Source organism: Psammomys obesus, unplaced genomic scaffold (genome assembly GCF_907164565.1).
Source record: "Psammomys obesus unplaced genomic scaffold, mPsaObe1.curated_primary_1811, whole genome shotgun sequence".
In the NCBI taxonomy this organism is placed as follows: Eukaryota; Metazoa; Chordata; class Mammalia; order Rodentia; family Muridae; genus Psammomys; species Psammomys obesus.
The window spans coordinates 24,471,652-24,486,243 of record NW_026592118.1 but is presented as its reverse complement, the minus strand read 5'-3'; the positions used below and the strand labels follow the sequence as shown (position 1 = coordinate 24,486,243).

General features: G+C 37.5%; 1 protein-coding gene across 1 annotated transcript in view; it reads right to left on the bottom strand.

The window, feature by feature from the left end:
* The window catches only part of Grm3 (glutamate metabotropic receptor 3), a 223,987-nt gene that overhangs the window by 193,226 nt on the left and 16,169 nt on the right, over nucleotides 1-14,592 (bottom strand). The window lies entirely within an intron of this gene.

Here is a 14,592-nt window from a genome sequence, read left to right as displayed (position 1 = left end):
GGCTTAAAAGACAAGCTTCTCCTTTTCTTTAAATTTCCATAATGTTTAGACTCCTCATCTATTATATTGCTTCTAATGTTCTCCCTCCCATTTGGAGGCCCAGTCATGGCCTTGGGTTCCTCCCACTCTAATAATCATTACTGAAAGAAATTGTGCTACCTTCCTTTCTGGATCAACTGCTACTCTTCTGTTTTGTTTAACAATGCAAAGCCTTTTAAAAACCAAGGAAGTCTTTTAAAAAACATGGAAAGAACTTACGAGAAAGCATAAGGAATGTGAGAGACTACAGTCCCAGTCCATTTAATGAAATTGCTTGACAGGCATTTGAAAACATGAATTTGGAACTGTGAGGAATGTTAGCATGCTAACATTTTTCTGTGGTAGTGGTAAGACCAGCACGAGTGGCATTACAGATTGGTCTAAGATATTAGACCAATTAAAGTTATGAAAACTTTTGACCATGGTGAAAGATAAGCATGTCCTCCACAGAAAAATTAGTCAATTAAAAAAAGGGGGTGGGGGGTAAAACAAAGAAAAACTTAGGTTTATTCAAACATCAAAATAAAAAATAAAGCTACTGAAAGAAATGTATGAAACATCAAAGAAACCAAATTAGGATAACCTGACACAGAAATGGGAGGCTTACTAGGACAATGAGTATGTCTGTTTCAACTGGATATTTGCAAGTAGAAGTATGCAAATAGATCTACACTGATCACCCTGTGTAAAACTTAAGTTCAACTGGATCAAAGACCTCAATATAAACCCAGATATACTAAACCTAATAGAAGAAAAAGTGGTGAATAGTCTTGAACTCACTGACGTAGGAGACAACTTCCTGAACAGAATACCAAAAGCTCTCAGGCTCTAAGATCAATAATTAATAAATGAAACCTCATGAAACTGAAAAGTATCTTGTAAGACAAAGGACACTGTCAATAGAACAAAATGTCAGTCTACAGATTGGGAAAAGTCCTTCACCAACCCTGTATCTAACAGAAAGTTAGTATCCAAAATATATAAAGAACACAAGAAATTAACCATGAACAAATCAAACAATCCAATTTAAAAATGAGGTACAGATCTAAACAGAGAATTCTCAACAGAGGAATCTCTAATGGCTGAGGAGCACTTAAAGAAATGCTCAATATCCTTAGTCATCAGGTAAATGCAAATCAAAACTACTCTGAGATTCCATCTTGCCTATCAGAATGACTAAGATCAAAAGCTCAAGTGACAGCACATGCTGGCAAGGATGTGGAGCAAGGAGAACATTCCTCCATTTCTGGTGGGAGTGCAAACTTCTACAACCACTTTGGAAATCAATCTGACATTTTCTCAGTTAATTGGGAATAGTTCTACCTTAAGACCCAGCTATACCACTTTCGGGCATATATTCAAAAGACACTCCAGCACACCGCAAAGACCTATGTTCCGAGCAGCTTTATTCATAATAGCCAGAAACTGGAAACAACCTAGATGTCCCTCAACAAAACACAGATAAAGAAAATGTAGTAGATTTACACAATGGAATACCACTCAGCTACTAAAAACAAGAAAATCCTAAAATTTTCAGGAAAATAGATGGAACTAGAAAATATTATCCTAAGTGAGGTAACTCAGAGCTAGAAAGACACACATGGTATATACTCACTTATAAGTAGATATTAGCCATATAGTATAGGCTAACCATCCTACAATCCATAGACCCAAAGAAGCTAAGTATCAAGGAAGGCCCATGGGAGGATGCTTGAATCTCCCTCAAAGGGGAAATAAAATAGATATTAGACCTGGATGAACTGAGAAAACTGTGTGGGAAGGAGAGTGAGGGCGGGGATCAGGTGTGGGGAGAGCGTGGGTGGAAGGTGAGAGGGTTGGGAGAGAGAAAAGAAACCAATGGATGGGGAATTTCTGGGACAAGCTAGAGATCTTTAGAGGGATTGGCTCTGAGGAGGATATGGGGGTGACTCTAGCTGAAACTCTTAGCAGAGGGGTTTCTGGAGACTGAAGTGGCCACCTTCTATACTCAGGCTAGGCATCCAGTGGAGGGAGTGGGACACAAACCCACCCACAAAACCTTTGACCCCAAATTTACCCTGTCAAGGAGGTCTGCAGGGATATAGATGGAACAGAGATTGAGGGAAGGGCCAAACAATGACTGACCCGATTTGAGTGGACCCACCCTATGGGAGAGAGACAACTCTTATCTATACTCTGCTATGCTTGCTGACAGGAGACTATCATAACTCTGCTCTGAGAGGCTTCACCCAGCAGCAGAGAGAAACAGATGCTGAGACCCACAGCCAAACTTGAGGCGGAGCTCAGAGAGTTTTGTGGAAGAGTTGGAGGTTAGGATAGAGAGACCCAGAGGGGACAAGAACTCTACAAGAAGATCAACAGAGTCAACTACCTGATGACCATGGGGCTCACAGAGACCAAAGTGCATGCACTGACAGATGTAGCAGATGAAACAGCTTGGTCTTCATGAGGGTCTCCTAGCAAGTGTAGTGAGAGCTGTCTCTGACATGGACTCTGTTGCCGGCTTTTGGACTACTTTCCCCCAGCTTGGGCTGCCTTGTTGGGCCTCAGTGGAAGAATTGCTGAGACTGATGCCACTTGATGGTCGGGGTTGGGGGAGGGGCTCCCCTTTTCTGAGGAAGGGGGAAGAGAGTGGGAAGGCGGGACAGGGAGGAGAGGAGGGAGGGGTCTGTGAAAGGGATGTAAAGTGAATTAGAAAAAATGGTAAGATAAAAAATCTTGAAGACAAAATTAAATAAAAAGTATAAACCACTTTAAAATAAAAGGATGTTTTTACGTGTTTAGAGCTGCGGAATTGGAGGGTGTTTCAAGAATATGACAACCATAAAGAAATTACATTTGGTGATTATCAGATTTGCTTCAGGAACTTATCAATAACCCAAGTCTTGAGAGTCTGAGAGGACTCCGAGAAGAAATACTCACTCTTGGGGTAATAGGAGCACCCAGTCTCTTCTCTTTTTATCCAGTTGAATCCAGGCTTTACCCGACAGGTATAATATAACCAAACCATAATATAACGTTAATTTTTCCTTGTTTGTAAAATTCACATCGAAGGAACGTCTAAGGAAAGCATTAAACTCTCAAGAAACAGTTTCCTCTTAGATTATAAATCACTTCCGGATGATTACCATGCTGCAAGGGAGCCATGAGGTTTTGCTCTTGGTTGAGTAGACAAGAGAGTCTGTGCATGAATGGATCTGTTTCTCAGAGACAATTGCTCTTCCAGCGCAAGGGCAGTCAGCCACACGTTTCTGTTTTCTGATCCTATTTTTTAGAGTAAATTTATACTAATCTAGTAGCACTCTTCTTCCTCCACACTCTCTCCTCTTTCTTTTCTTCTTCCTCCTCCTCTTCCCCAAGCTTTCCTGCTTTTTAAAGAAAGGGCCATTAGAAAGTGTGAGAATTGCTGAAGGATTATATGAAGTTGTGGCAGCTAAAGTGAATGCCTCATTAGCATGTGAGAGAAAAGCCCAAACAACACCATCAAAGGGCGTTAAACCAATCCAATGGGCCATGGAGGTGGTGCTTAGAATTAATTTAAATCACTTTAAAGCCAACATGAATGAAAGAATTATTCTCCTAATACGTATTTAGCCTCTGTGAGTGAGGTGTACATTTTCTTGTCTATATAAACCCGATTGTCTAAAGTTTGTTCATAAATGGCAGCCTATATAGTAAAAAACAAAATAAAAAAGTATTTTTATGTTAGTTATCTTTTTTGTTGTTGGTGGTGTTTAACAAACTCCTGAGGAAGCACAGAAAGAGAGAATAGCTAAAGCAGAGAAATTATAATTGAGTACACACCCATAGGATGAGAAGTTCAAATACTAAAGACACACAAGACAGAAGGTTTGAGTTAGGAGCCTAAAGAAATCTCTAGGTTTTAATTTGTATTCATAAACTTGACAAAAGTTTCCTATAAAACAGGGACAAGGCTGTTGGCTATGAGGTGGGGATGGGTTGGGAGGGAAGCTGTGAATGAAACACAAACACAAAAACAACAACAAGAAAGAAAGGGCAAAGAAAACTGGGGGTGAGGGTACTGATTAGCTGCCCAAATTTCGGTTCAAGCCAACAGTCTGGCTCCCTCCAGTGTCTGCTTAAAGAGTCGGTTGTTTATTGATTGGGTCAAAATGACCAGAGCAGGATAGGGATTGAGAGTACGGTCTTTTTTAGAGCTGCCACCGGAAAGCAAAACTCCTTGATATTTATAATCTGTGTGTCTTTGTGCTCCAGTTGGAATCTCTGAAGAAGAGAACATTTGAAAAGCTAATGAAAAAAATCCTCAAAAGCTTTCTGGGAGTTAGGTAAGAGTGAGTAAAGTGAAGAGCCCATGAAGGGTTGGAAGTTGAGCATGAGACAGGTTCTACCTCTGACCCACATCCCTACATCACAAAAGAGCTTTCTCAGAGCAGATATGCCGTGTGAATGCCAGCTCTCAACAAGAGCTCCTGAAATGTTATGCTGAGGCTCTATTGAAGCTTGGTCATATAGAGACATAATATAATGTCAGAGCTCTGCTTCCTGTTTATCAAAATATCCTACCTTTATTTGACAGAAGAAACACAAGGCAGGTAACAGGCTAATGAAAAACCTCTAGGACAAAAGGAGACTCCTGTTGGAATATACACTGGTACTCCTTTAAAGAAAAGGTAAAGCTATAAACATTCAATATTGCCTGTCTTAAGCCACAGGTATTTCCCCTCATTGTGCTGTAGGCATCCAGTTGAATCATCTACTATTTTTTTTTGCCCTTAATTCTGTAACAATCTGGGGCAGTCAGACATGCAAGCACGGTATTGTTAGTTTCGTGGCATAGCCGGGACATTACTCATTTTACAAAATAATTTTGAGGGATTTTTGACATTTGCAATAGAGATGATCTACAAGTCTTTGGTTTGATAAGTTGCTTCCTGCTGCCTTCTTCCTGTCAGAGGCGCTGAGCTTGAAAATGAGATCAAACTTCCGGAAAGAAATATGCTTTATATAAATGTTCCCACTCATATTATTTCATAGTCTCCTATGACAACCTCAGCGTCAAAGATTTATTCTTGGTAGTTAAGTTATACAACAAAATATCTGATGTGGATTTTGGCAAGAAATTCACTAACTGAAGAACTTGCCAGGAGTAGGTGCCCATATGGAGTAAATGGAGGAGTTGAGAACAGGTAAGGGTGCTCAGTAGGGCCTGTGCCTCCCAGTCAGTCTCCTAACTTACCTGATAGAATAGGTATTAAGCTCATTAGTTTTTCAATGTACCTTCTCAGTAAGATGTATTTTGTAAACAAGCAATTTTTTTTTCTTACTCATGAAAAGAACAACAGCTGGCTTGAACACCACAAATGATTTGGAAAGAAAAGAGATTCTGAAGCTTGAAGAGCTAATTGTAGCCTGTGAATAAAGAAGAAAGAAAGAAAGAAGAAACTGGTTCCAAAGATGCAACTGTGGTCCAGGTAACTTTCCAGAAAGGGCTATCCGTTTCTAGAAACAAAGCCTCTTACTTAACGTACATAAGTGTTTAGATGATGTTAAAGATAACCCACAATCATTTATAATTGAACATATTAGTTCTATAAAGATCTTTAGTTTTTGTAGGGTTAAACATATTAAGTCTTACAAGGAGGCAACATGATCTTTTGAAACACTTTCCATTTACCTCAAGGACCAAGGCATCTTCTAGAGAAAAAGGAGCCTAATCAGATCATTGTGTGTGTGCGTGCGTGTGTATTTGTATGTGTGTGTGTGTGTGTGTGTGGTGCGGTGTGAGATCCAAGATTCTTTCTCTATAAAATGGGTTATTCCCCAAATTTCACCCTAGCTTCTTCTGCTTATTAAGTGAAGCTGAAAAAACTCTCAGGGATTATTTGACTTTCAATATCTCATGCTTTTGTTAAACTACATTTCAACTTGTTCCTGTAATTAGCATTAACATCAAGTTCTTATTTCTGACTTCAAGGCTCTGAGAAAGCTAAGATAACAATATAATAGAAATAAAAAAATGATTAGAGGGTGAGAGTATTCATAAAGTGTGAATGACAGAAAATATGTCCACCAGCCCACGTTGCTGTTTACTCCTCAAATTTATTCTTAAGATTTTTCCGAATATAAGCAACCGTCTGACACTTTGAGTTAACATTTAAAAATACGCATCCATTTTGTAATCTCCGCAGTGCAGAAGTTATTGAAGCTACAGCAATTCGACATAAAGACAGCCAGGACTCTTTCTGCATTGTTTTGCTTCCTAATGCCAAGAAATAATTAATATGAAATTCTCATTTCCATAATTTTTAGATCTCACATGTAGTTTTCACAAGCAGAAAAATACATAAGATGATTTATGGAGAAAAGTGTGCAATTCACAGTAAGATCTAAAATTCCGTAAGGATAAATTGAAAGCATTGACTGATGGAGCATTTTAATTAGAATCTATATTGATTATAAAAATGGAGTTGAATTAATATGGCTGATTGGAAGATACTGTCATGTCATGATTAGAGCAAAGGCGAATATAGTTGTGAACTCTGCTGTAGCTGGAGATTCTCTTCAGCCTTAGTAGGTTTCCATTAACATTTAATGAAGATCTACCAAGTGCCAAGCCTTATTGGACACATTTATAGTTGATACTTTCCATGATCGAAACAAAATTTTGAGGAAAACTGGAGAAATCTCTGACATCTTCCAGGATGCTTTATGTCACAAGAGGTAGTCATGAGATTTATAACATTTTCTTCCAGCACTAAGTATGGGACTCCCCTACTTCATTACAATTCTTTCTCAAATGTAGTTTGACAATAGTGGGAGAAAATAGAACTAATGTACAATATATTTTCTCATATACTAGACATAGTTTGACTAATGAAAAATTATCTTTCTAAGTATACTTTCTCAGTTACCACAATCAATAGTGATGCCTGAAATAAAACTCTTACGTTCAAAGATTTAAATTAGTTTTAGCTGTTCTTTCCAGAAAGCTGAAAAATAAGAAGAAAACTCAGATTTGTAAAGGAATTATTTGCTGTTGGATAAATGAAAGAATCCAGACTTTTCCAAGCCCATGCATGCTGTCACTGCCTCCCAATTCTAGAAGGTTCAAGTCAGGGTGAAATTGATGCTACGGATGGCTTTGGTTTCACTAGCACAGTGTGTTAAGAGTATGCATTTGAATCTTGTAGTTGTAATGGTGAATCACCCTCTCTGGGCTTCCGAGCCAAATGTCACCTTCATCTGTTTGCACCAGAGTCGTGCAGGCTGTACTGGGTAGAGAGGGTTTTGTCATTTCTTTTGGATGAGCCTAACATAGCTTTTGAATGCACTCTTTGTTCCCAAATCCCTAGGACACAATGGGTATTCATCAACAATGACTTGTTTCTTTTTAGAGTATCAAAAACAATTGAGATAAGCAATGTTTAGAATCTGATCTGCACTTCTAATACATAAGTGATCTCCAGCTCTCTTTTTAAAAATGGGTTTCAGTGCTGTTTTGCTCGACAGGTTCACTGCCTAGGTCACAAACATCTGTGCAAAAGTCAAGCTACTACGCATTACCCACACTTCACGCATCAAATTACTTTCTGCTTTTGATTACTAATTTTTTTTCATGAAATGATCCACTTGTTAACTCCTCCCTACATATGATTTTCTGTACTCTGTACAATCACTTAAATCTGCTTGTATCCATTCTGATCCCTCAATCCACTTCATATTTCACATTTCTGAGACTGTTACATCATTATTTTAAATAAATGAATGAATGACCCCCTTCCTTTCCCAGGCGCTTAAATGGTTTCTTATTGCTTTCAGTATAAAGCACAAACATTGCCGCCCACTCTTCTGTGTTCCCGTTTTTAGATTCTCTCCTTCCACATGATACTGATCCTGCCTATCCGTTCCTTTGAATACAACTTGATTTCATGTCCTTTTTATGGCATCAACTCTTATGTATTCAGTTGTAATGAGTGTGTGTGTGTGTGTGAGAGAGAGAGATTAAATACACATGCATGTTCATGTGTACATATAGAAGCCAGAGATGAACATCTCACGCCTTTTTCACTTGCCTTTCACTTTATTATGAAGCAGAGTCTCTCCCTGAGGCAGGAGCTCACTAATTTAGCTAGCTGGTGTTCCCCAAGCATCAGACATCTGCTTTGCCCTCAAAGTTCTGGGATTACAGATGTGTGTTTCCGTGTCCAGCTTTTTAGGCTGGTGCTGGGGACTTGAACATAGATGCTGATGGTTGCCAAGCAAGCAATACATTGAAACACCTCCCCAGTCTCCAGTTCTCATTTTTGATGGGAGTCTATTTTCTGTGGTATTAAACTCTCGTAGCATTGCATTTCCTTCTCTCTCTCTCTCTCTCTTGACATGTGTTTCGTTTGTAAGTGTATATTCTTTGAGATATTTGGTGAATCACTGTGTTTCCCTCTAGGTAAAAAGCTTCGCACAGCCAGAGTGTTATATAGCTTATTGTCATTCTAAAGTTGAGACACTATAAACAACCTCTTATAAAAATCTTTTGATTTATCTTACTTTTTCATGTGCTCCCAATACTACTTGCTCAATCTCATCTTCAGGGAGTCATACTACATATAATCCAGTCAAATTTAAGAAATATTTATTGACTTTCCTTTGATCTGCATTTCCCTCGAGGTATTGCATTTATTTGTCAGTCTTTGAAAAAAAAAAAAAAAAACACTCAGTGGATGAACAGTTGTCCCTAATTCCTGAAATCCAGCTTTCTCATCAGCCTTCCAGTTAGTTTTCTATGACCCTACTCTATGTAACTTCCAGGGACTTTCATAATGACAAACACCTTGATCCCATCAAATTTCTCACCTAATTTGTTCCATATTAACCCCAGTACAGCTTTTCTTTTTCTGAAAAAGAAAGTTCTTTTCTTTGTCTTCATGATACTTGTCAATTTAGACTTGCCATTTATCCCACTGACTACTAGTTATTAATGCTTAATAGATACCTGCCAAGTGTATTACCTTACATATATATTTATATTTATTGTTATATTTGATCTGAGTAAATTGCAAGGCACATAGTACATTAAATTTAAACATTAGTTATCTACATTGTCTTTTAAAAATTATGTGAGGCCTCGTATCTCTTACATTTTCCTTGTTTATATTTTTAGCCCAAGTTATCTTGTTCATAAAGTGATCTGCTAATATATAATTAATATTATGTCATTAAATTTGGAATTGCTAGTTAAAAGCTATGGCTAATTAACAAATAAAATTATTTTCATATTTATTGATAATATTAGATATAACTCTACTGGCTTATTTCACTTTATGGAAGAGTTATAATAGTAAGTCACTTTACTAGCTATGGTGATTTCTTACTTTACTTGACTTATTAATTACTTCATGTTTTTGATGCCATTAAAAAATACATCTTGTAATTTTGAGAAAACCATTGACAAGCAAACTTATTTTACTATGAAAAACTAGATAGCTCCCTTCCATGTTTCCAGTAGTATTTGAATGCAAACTTTTTAAAAGTCATTTTAAAATACTTCATTTTCATAATGATACATTTTTTTCTAACCTTAAGGAAAGAACATGAGAAAACTTTTTCTGAGTCTAGATGATGATGAATATCTTCTTAATTATGTTGTGCTTATAATTAGCAAGTTAGTTCTACACATATCATACTTTCTATAATTATTCTCAAGTTGACCATGAACTCTTTGAGGTCATACTTTTGGTTACCAGCACAGACTAACAAGTCTGACACACAAATATGAAAAGAAAAAGCATTTCTGGAAGAACAGCTATATGTGCCAAAGTATACTGAGTTAATCAGAAGAATTTTACATGCCATAAGCTATTAAGGACTCCATTCCTTTGTGGTCATCATCTATCGGTAGTGTGGAACTTTTAGGCCTCCCTCAATTCATGATTTCAGGGAATCCCGAAGTCCATTCCTAAACAGATAGTTCTCACTTTTTCTTGAACTAGTAGGTAAAGAACAATGGTGGAATTTACACTTCTTTTCTAATTTGAGTATGAATAGTTTTAATATTGCAAATAGAAGCCTATGATTTATTTTGTCATTCTATCCTAACTATTTACAATAGTGTCAGGCTTGACATATGAACTCAATTTATCCCCCTGGAACAGGAGGATAAGAGAATAGATGAAAATCAACAAGGTACAGATAATATTAATTAGTTAACTGAAATGGTATGCCCACACATAACATTTCCCTATTTGGTTAAGTCAGGAATCTATGCTTTTATTTTTACTATAAAAATTAATAAGTAGAAGTGTTGAAATTTATCAGTAAATGCTCATATTTGCTGTAGCTGCATAGCCCAGTTAATGCTCAAAGATAGATAAAATTTATAGTAAGTGCTTTTATAATCAAATCAATGCAGGCGCATGTGCTACAGCTTTCACTGATGGGTGTGTTTTGATTTTATCATCAGGCTTTTTGACGTCAATAAGGATCTTTGAGACTGTTTAAAACCAATTTATCTCCATAAAGCTTCTAAAACATTCTTTCTCTTCTCTCTCTCTCTTCATTTTGCTGGAAGACTATTTAGTTCCTTTACCCTGTCTGTTTGTTTGGGGAATTGGGGCTTTCCAGTGAGCCCTTGTGGTGTCAAGTACTATCTCTAAATACCAAGTATATGTTACAAATAAGCAAAGATTCTCAGTCTGTGAGAAATCTTCTCCTTGGATACACAGAAAAACAAAGTTCAGCTAAACTGCACAATTAATTCATGATCACTTCTGAATGGAGAGAAAGGGCTGCTGTAAGCTGTTCTATTCACCTCTTAGGGACTTACGATCAGTTTCAAGAAGGGGAATTACTATTCTTTCAAAGTTGCCTCTCCTGATTTGTATTCCTGTAATTACCTCCTCAGAACCTCGTCCTTTTTGATTTGTAAACTCGGTTTAATAAATCAATTAAAGGCTTAGCGACATGTAAATGTACTTGTTGGGATAGCTGGATGAAGATTCCTTTTTTTCACAAATGACTTCATCTATGCATCAATTTTGTTTTTTTACAATAATAATAATAATAATAATAATAATAATAATAACAATAAAATTCAAAACTTCTCCCCTTACCTAATATATAAATAATTTTTAATTGCTTTAATTTTTTTTCATTTTTTCCCTCAGGAAAATATAGAAGGCATTTGCTGCAGTAAGACACTGTTTAAAAACAAACAAACAAACAAACAAACAAACAACATTTTCATATGATAGACAAATATTAGAGCTCAAAAGAAAATCGTAAGTAAAAAATAAAGAAACCAGGCACTAAAAATGGTTCTTTTAGATCACCTGACTCCCATGCTACTGAAATTGGAAAATGTTTGAATCAAATTAAAACATAGACAGTTAATTATGTTTTCAATAACACCAATCAAATTCTAAGCTAATTTTTTAATTAATTAATTTTTTATTAATTACAGTTTATTCCATTTGTATCCCAGCTGTAGCACCCTCTCTCAGTCCCTCCCAATACAACCCTCCCTCCCTCATCTCCTCCCATGTCCATCTCCAAGTCTACTGCTAGAGAAGGTCCTCCTCCCCTTCCAACTGACCCTAGTCTATTAGGTCTAATATGGACTGGTTGCATTGTCTTCCTCTGTGGCCTAGTAAGGCTGCTCCCCCCTCAAAGGCTGCTCTTTGAGGTGATCAAAGAGCCAGCCACTGAGTTTATGTCACAGACAGTCCATGTTCCCTTTACTAGGGTACCCACTTGGACACTGAGCTGCCGTGGGCTACATCTATGCAGAGGTTCTAGGTAATCTCCATGCGTGGTCCTTGGTTGGAGTATCAGTCTCAGAAAAGACCCCTGTGCCCAGATTTTTTGGATTTGTTGCTCTCCTTGTGGAGCTCCTGTCCCCTCCAGGTCTTCCTATCTCCCCCTTCTTTCACAAGATTCCTTGCAGTCTGCCCAAAGTTTGGTTATGAGTCTCAGCATCTGCTTTGATACACTGCTGGGTAGAGTCTTTCAGAGGTCCTCTGTGGTAGGCTCCTCTCCTGTTTCCTGTTTTCTCCCTCTTCTGATGTCCATCCACTTGACTTTCTGAATGAGGACTGAACATCTTACCCAGGATCCTTCTTCTTGCTTAGCTCTCATTAGGTGTACAGATTTTAGTATGTTTATCCTATATTATATGTCTACTATTCACTTATAAGTGAGTATATACCCTGTGTGTCTTTCTGCTTCTGGGATACATCATGCAGGAAGATCTTTTCTAGTTCCCACCATTTGCCTGCAAATTTCATGATTTCCTTGTTTTTAATTGCTGAGTAAAATTTCAATGTGTAGATGTACCACAATTTATGCATCCATTCCTCAACTGAGGAACATCCAGCTTCTGGCTATTACAAATAAAGTTGCTATGAACATGGTTGAGGAAATGTCCTTTTTGTGTACTTGAGCATATTTTGGATCTATGCCTAGGAGTGGTATAGCTGGATCTTGAAGAAGCACTATTCCTAATTGTCTGAAAAAGTGCCAGATTGATTTCCAAGTGGTTGTACAAGTTTACACTCCCACCAGCAATGGAAGAGGGTTCCCCTTTCTCCACATCCTCTCCAGCATGTGTTGTTACTTGAGTTCTAAGCAAATTTTTAAATCTCAGAATCACATAGTCTTTTAGCTGTTTTTCATTTTTAATCAAGGAAAAAGATCATTATTCTAATTGTTTGCCCATTTTACATTCTAGGGTTGAGATGCTTTCACAGAAAGGGATGGCACATTCAGCCGGTCAAGTTCACAAGCTCTGGATACAAGCGGTTGGTCTAGATCAACATGTGCTTTCGTTTCTGCCTCTGTAAAACGGACAGAATGATAACATCTACAGCACGAAGTTAATTGTGAGGATTAAATGAGCCTGTAGAGTTAAACTAGAACAGCAGTGTGTGCAAACACACCTACTCTAAGCACTTGATAAAAGTTATTGTTTACGATGTCTTTCTCCTGGTCCTAAGAACATCATATAAAACATGTATGTGAAAACACTCATTTACTTTTAAAACTATTGAGACAGAGTTGGCACTAAACGGAACACCTTGGGGTATTATTAGTTGGCATTAGCGTGGTGAAATGTGATTTATGAATTCATTTCCATGAAAATTTATGAAATGTACTTTTGTCCTTAAGAAAACCGAACAGGAGGAAATATGACTGGAATCGGACAATTTTGGGGTTTTTTTGGAACGTTTACTCAACTTCTTAGTTCTTATGGTTACTTCTCATTAGCTCTCATTTTTCATACCTCAGTGTTTAAAGTGAAATAGACAGATAGAATGTCAGCAGAGTTGCAGCTGAAGAGTCAACAAACATCTCTGTTATTAGTAACCTGAATAGCCGGATAGCAATTTAAATTTAAATTTACATCTGGCAATCACTTTTTTTTTCTGTATAATGGTTACTGATTCAATCTTGAGATGCTGAATCCTTTTTTATTGACAAAGTTTACTTATAGGAATTGCATGGCAAGAAGAAATACCAAAGTTCAATAGCACAATGTTAAAGAGAAGTAAAATGAGCCCCAGAATGATTTAATTAACCATTACTGTGTTTATTCAATAAATATGTATCGATTTTCTGCTATGTAGTACTAGCTCTTCTGGGAGAAAGAGATGCACCTGTGAATAAGCAGTCACATTACAGTGGTGAGATAAATTATAACTGAGTGTGAAGAAAGGGGCACAGGGAGATTGAAGTGTGAAATCAGGAAGGACTAACCTACTACAGTTTGGGAGGACAGGATGGGTACAGAACTAAGAGAGCCTGAAGGAGGGACAGGAGTGAGTCAGCAGAAGGTTACAATCCTGTGGGGAGGGGGTGTCGAGGAACAAGGAAGACAGCAATGTGGTTGTGGAATGCAACAGGCAGGGTGAGGGAAAAAGAACCTGATACCATGACATATCTGTAAATAATGTTATGAATATCCTAAGGGCAATGAAAACTCTTTGGAGAGTTTTCAGCAGGGAGTAACATCTTGACTTGTATTTTTAGAAGGCTTGCTTTCTTTTGTTTTTTATTTTATTTTATTTTATTATTTTATTATTTTATTTTATTTTGCTATAGTCAGGAAGTTGATGACAAAGAGGCTCACATGCCTGAGAGCCCCCGGGAAAAGACTAAGGTGACTGTCTATATTGAGTTTAGGTGCTGACATTACATCTGTGTGCTGCAGCCATTGGCCTTCATCTTACACACATCTTTCTTTGACATACTTCCTGATGGATTTCTTTTTTTTTTTAAATAACCTCCCTTTTTCTTTATTAAACAAGAGAATTGATACAGCATGCTCTTTTCTATTGCTGAAAGGGCACATGATTAGCTTAATTGTTTTGGCTGGTGTTTCTCACCCAACAGCTAATTCCTACCTACGAGGCACTATTCATCTTTATGTCTTTTAGATTCATTTCATACTTCCTATTCCCATTGCCACTGCCCTAGTTTGGGCCATCATTACCTCTCACCTGGAGGGTTGCCATAACCTGCCGGCGCATCTCCCTGCCTCCCAAACCTTTATTTCCTCATATTTATCTTCATAGTGTGCTT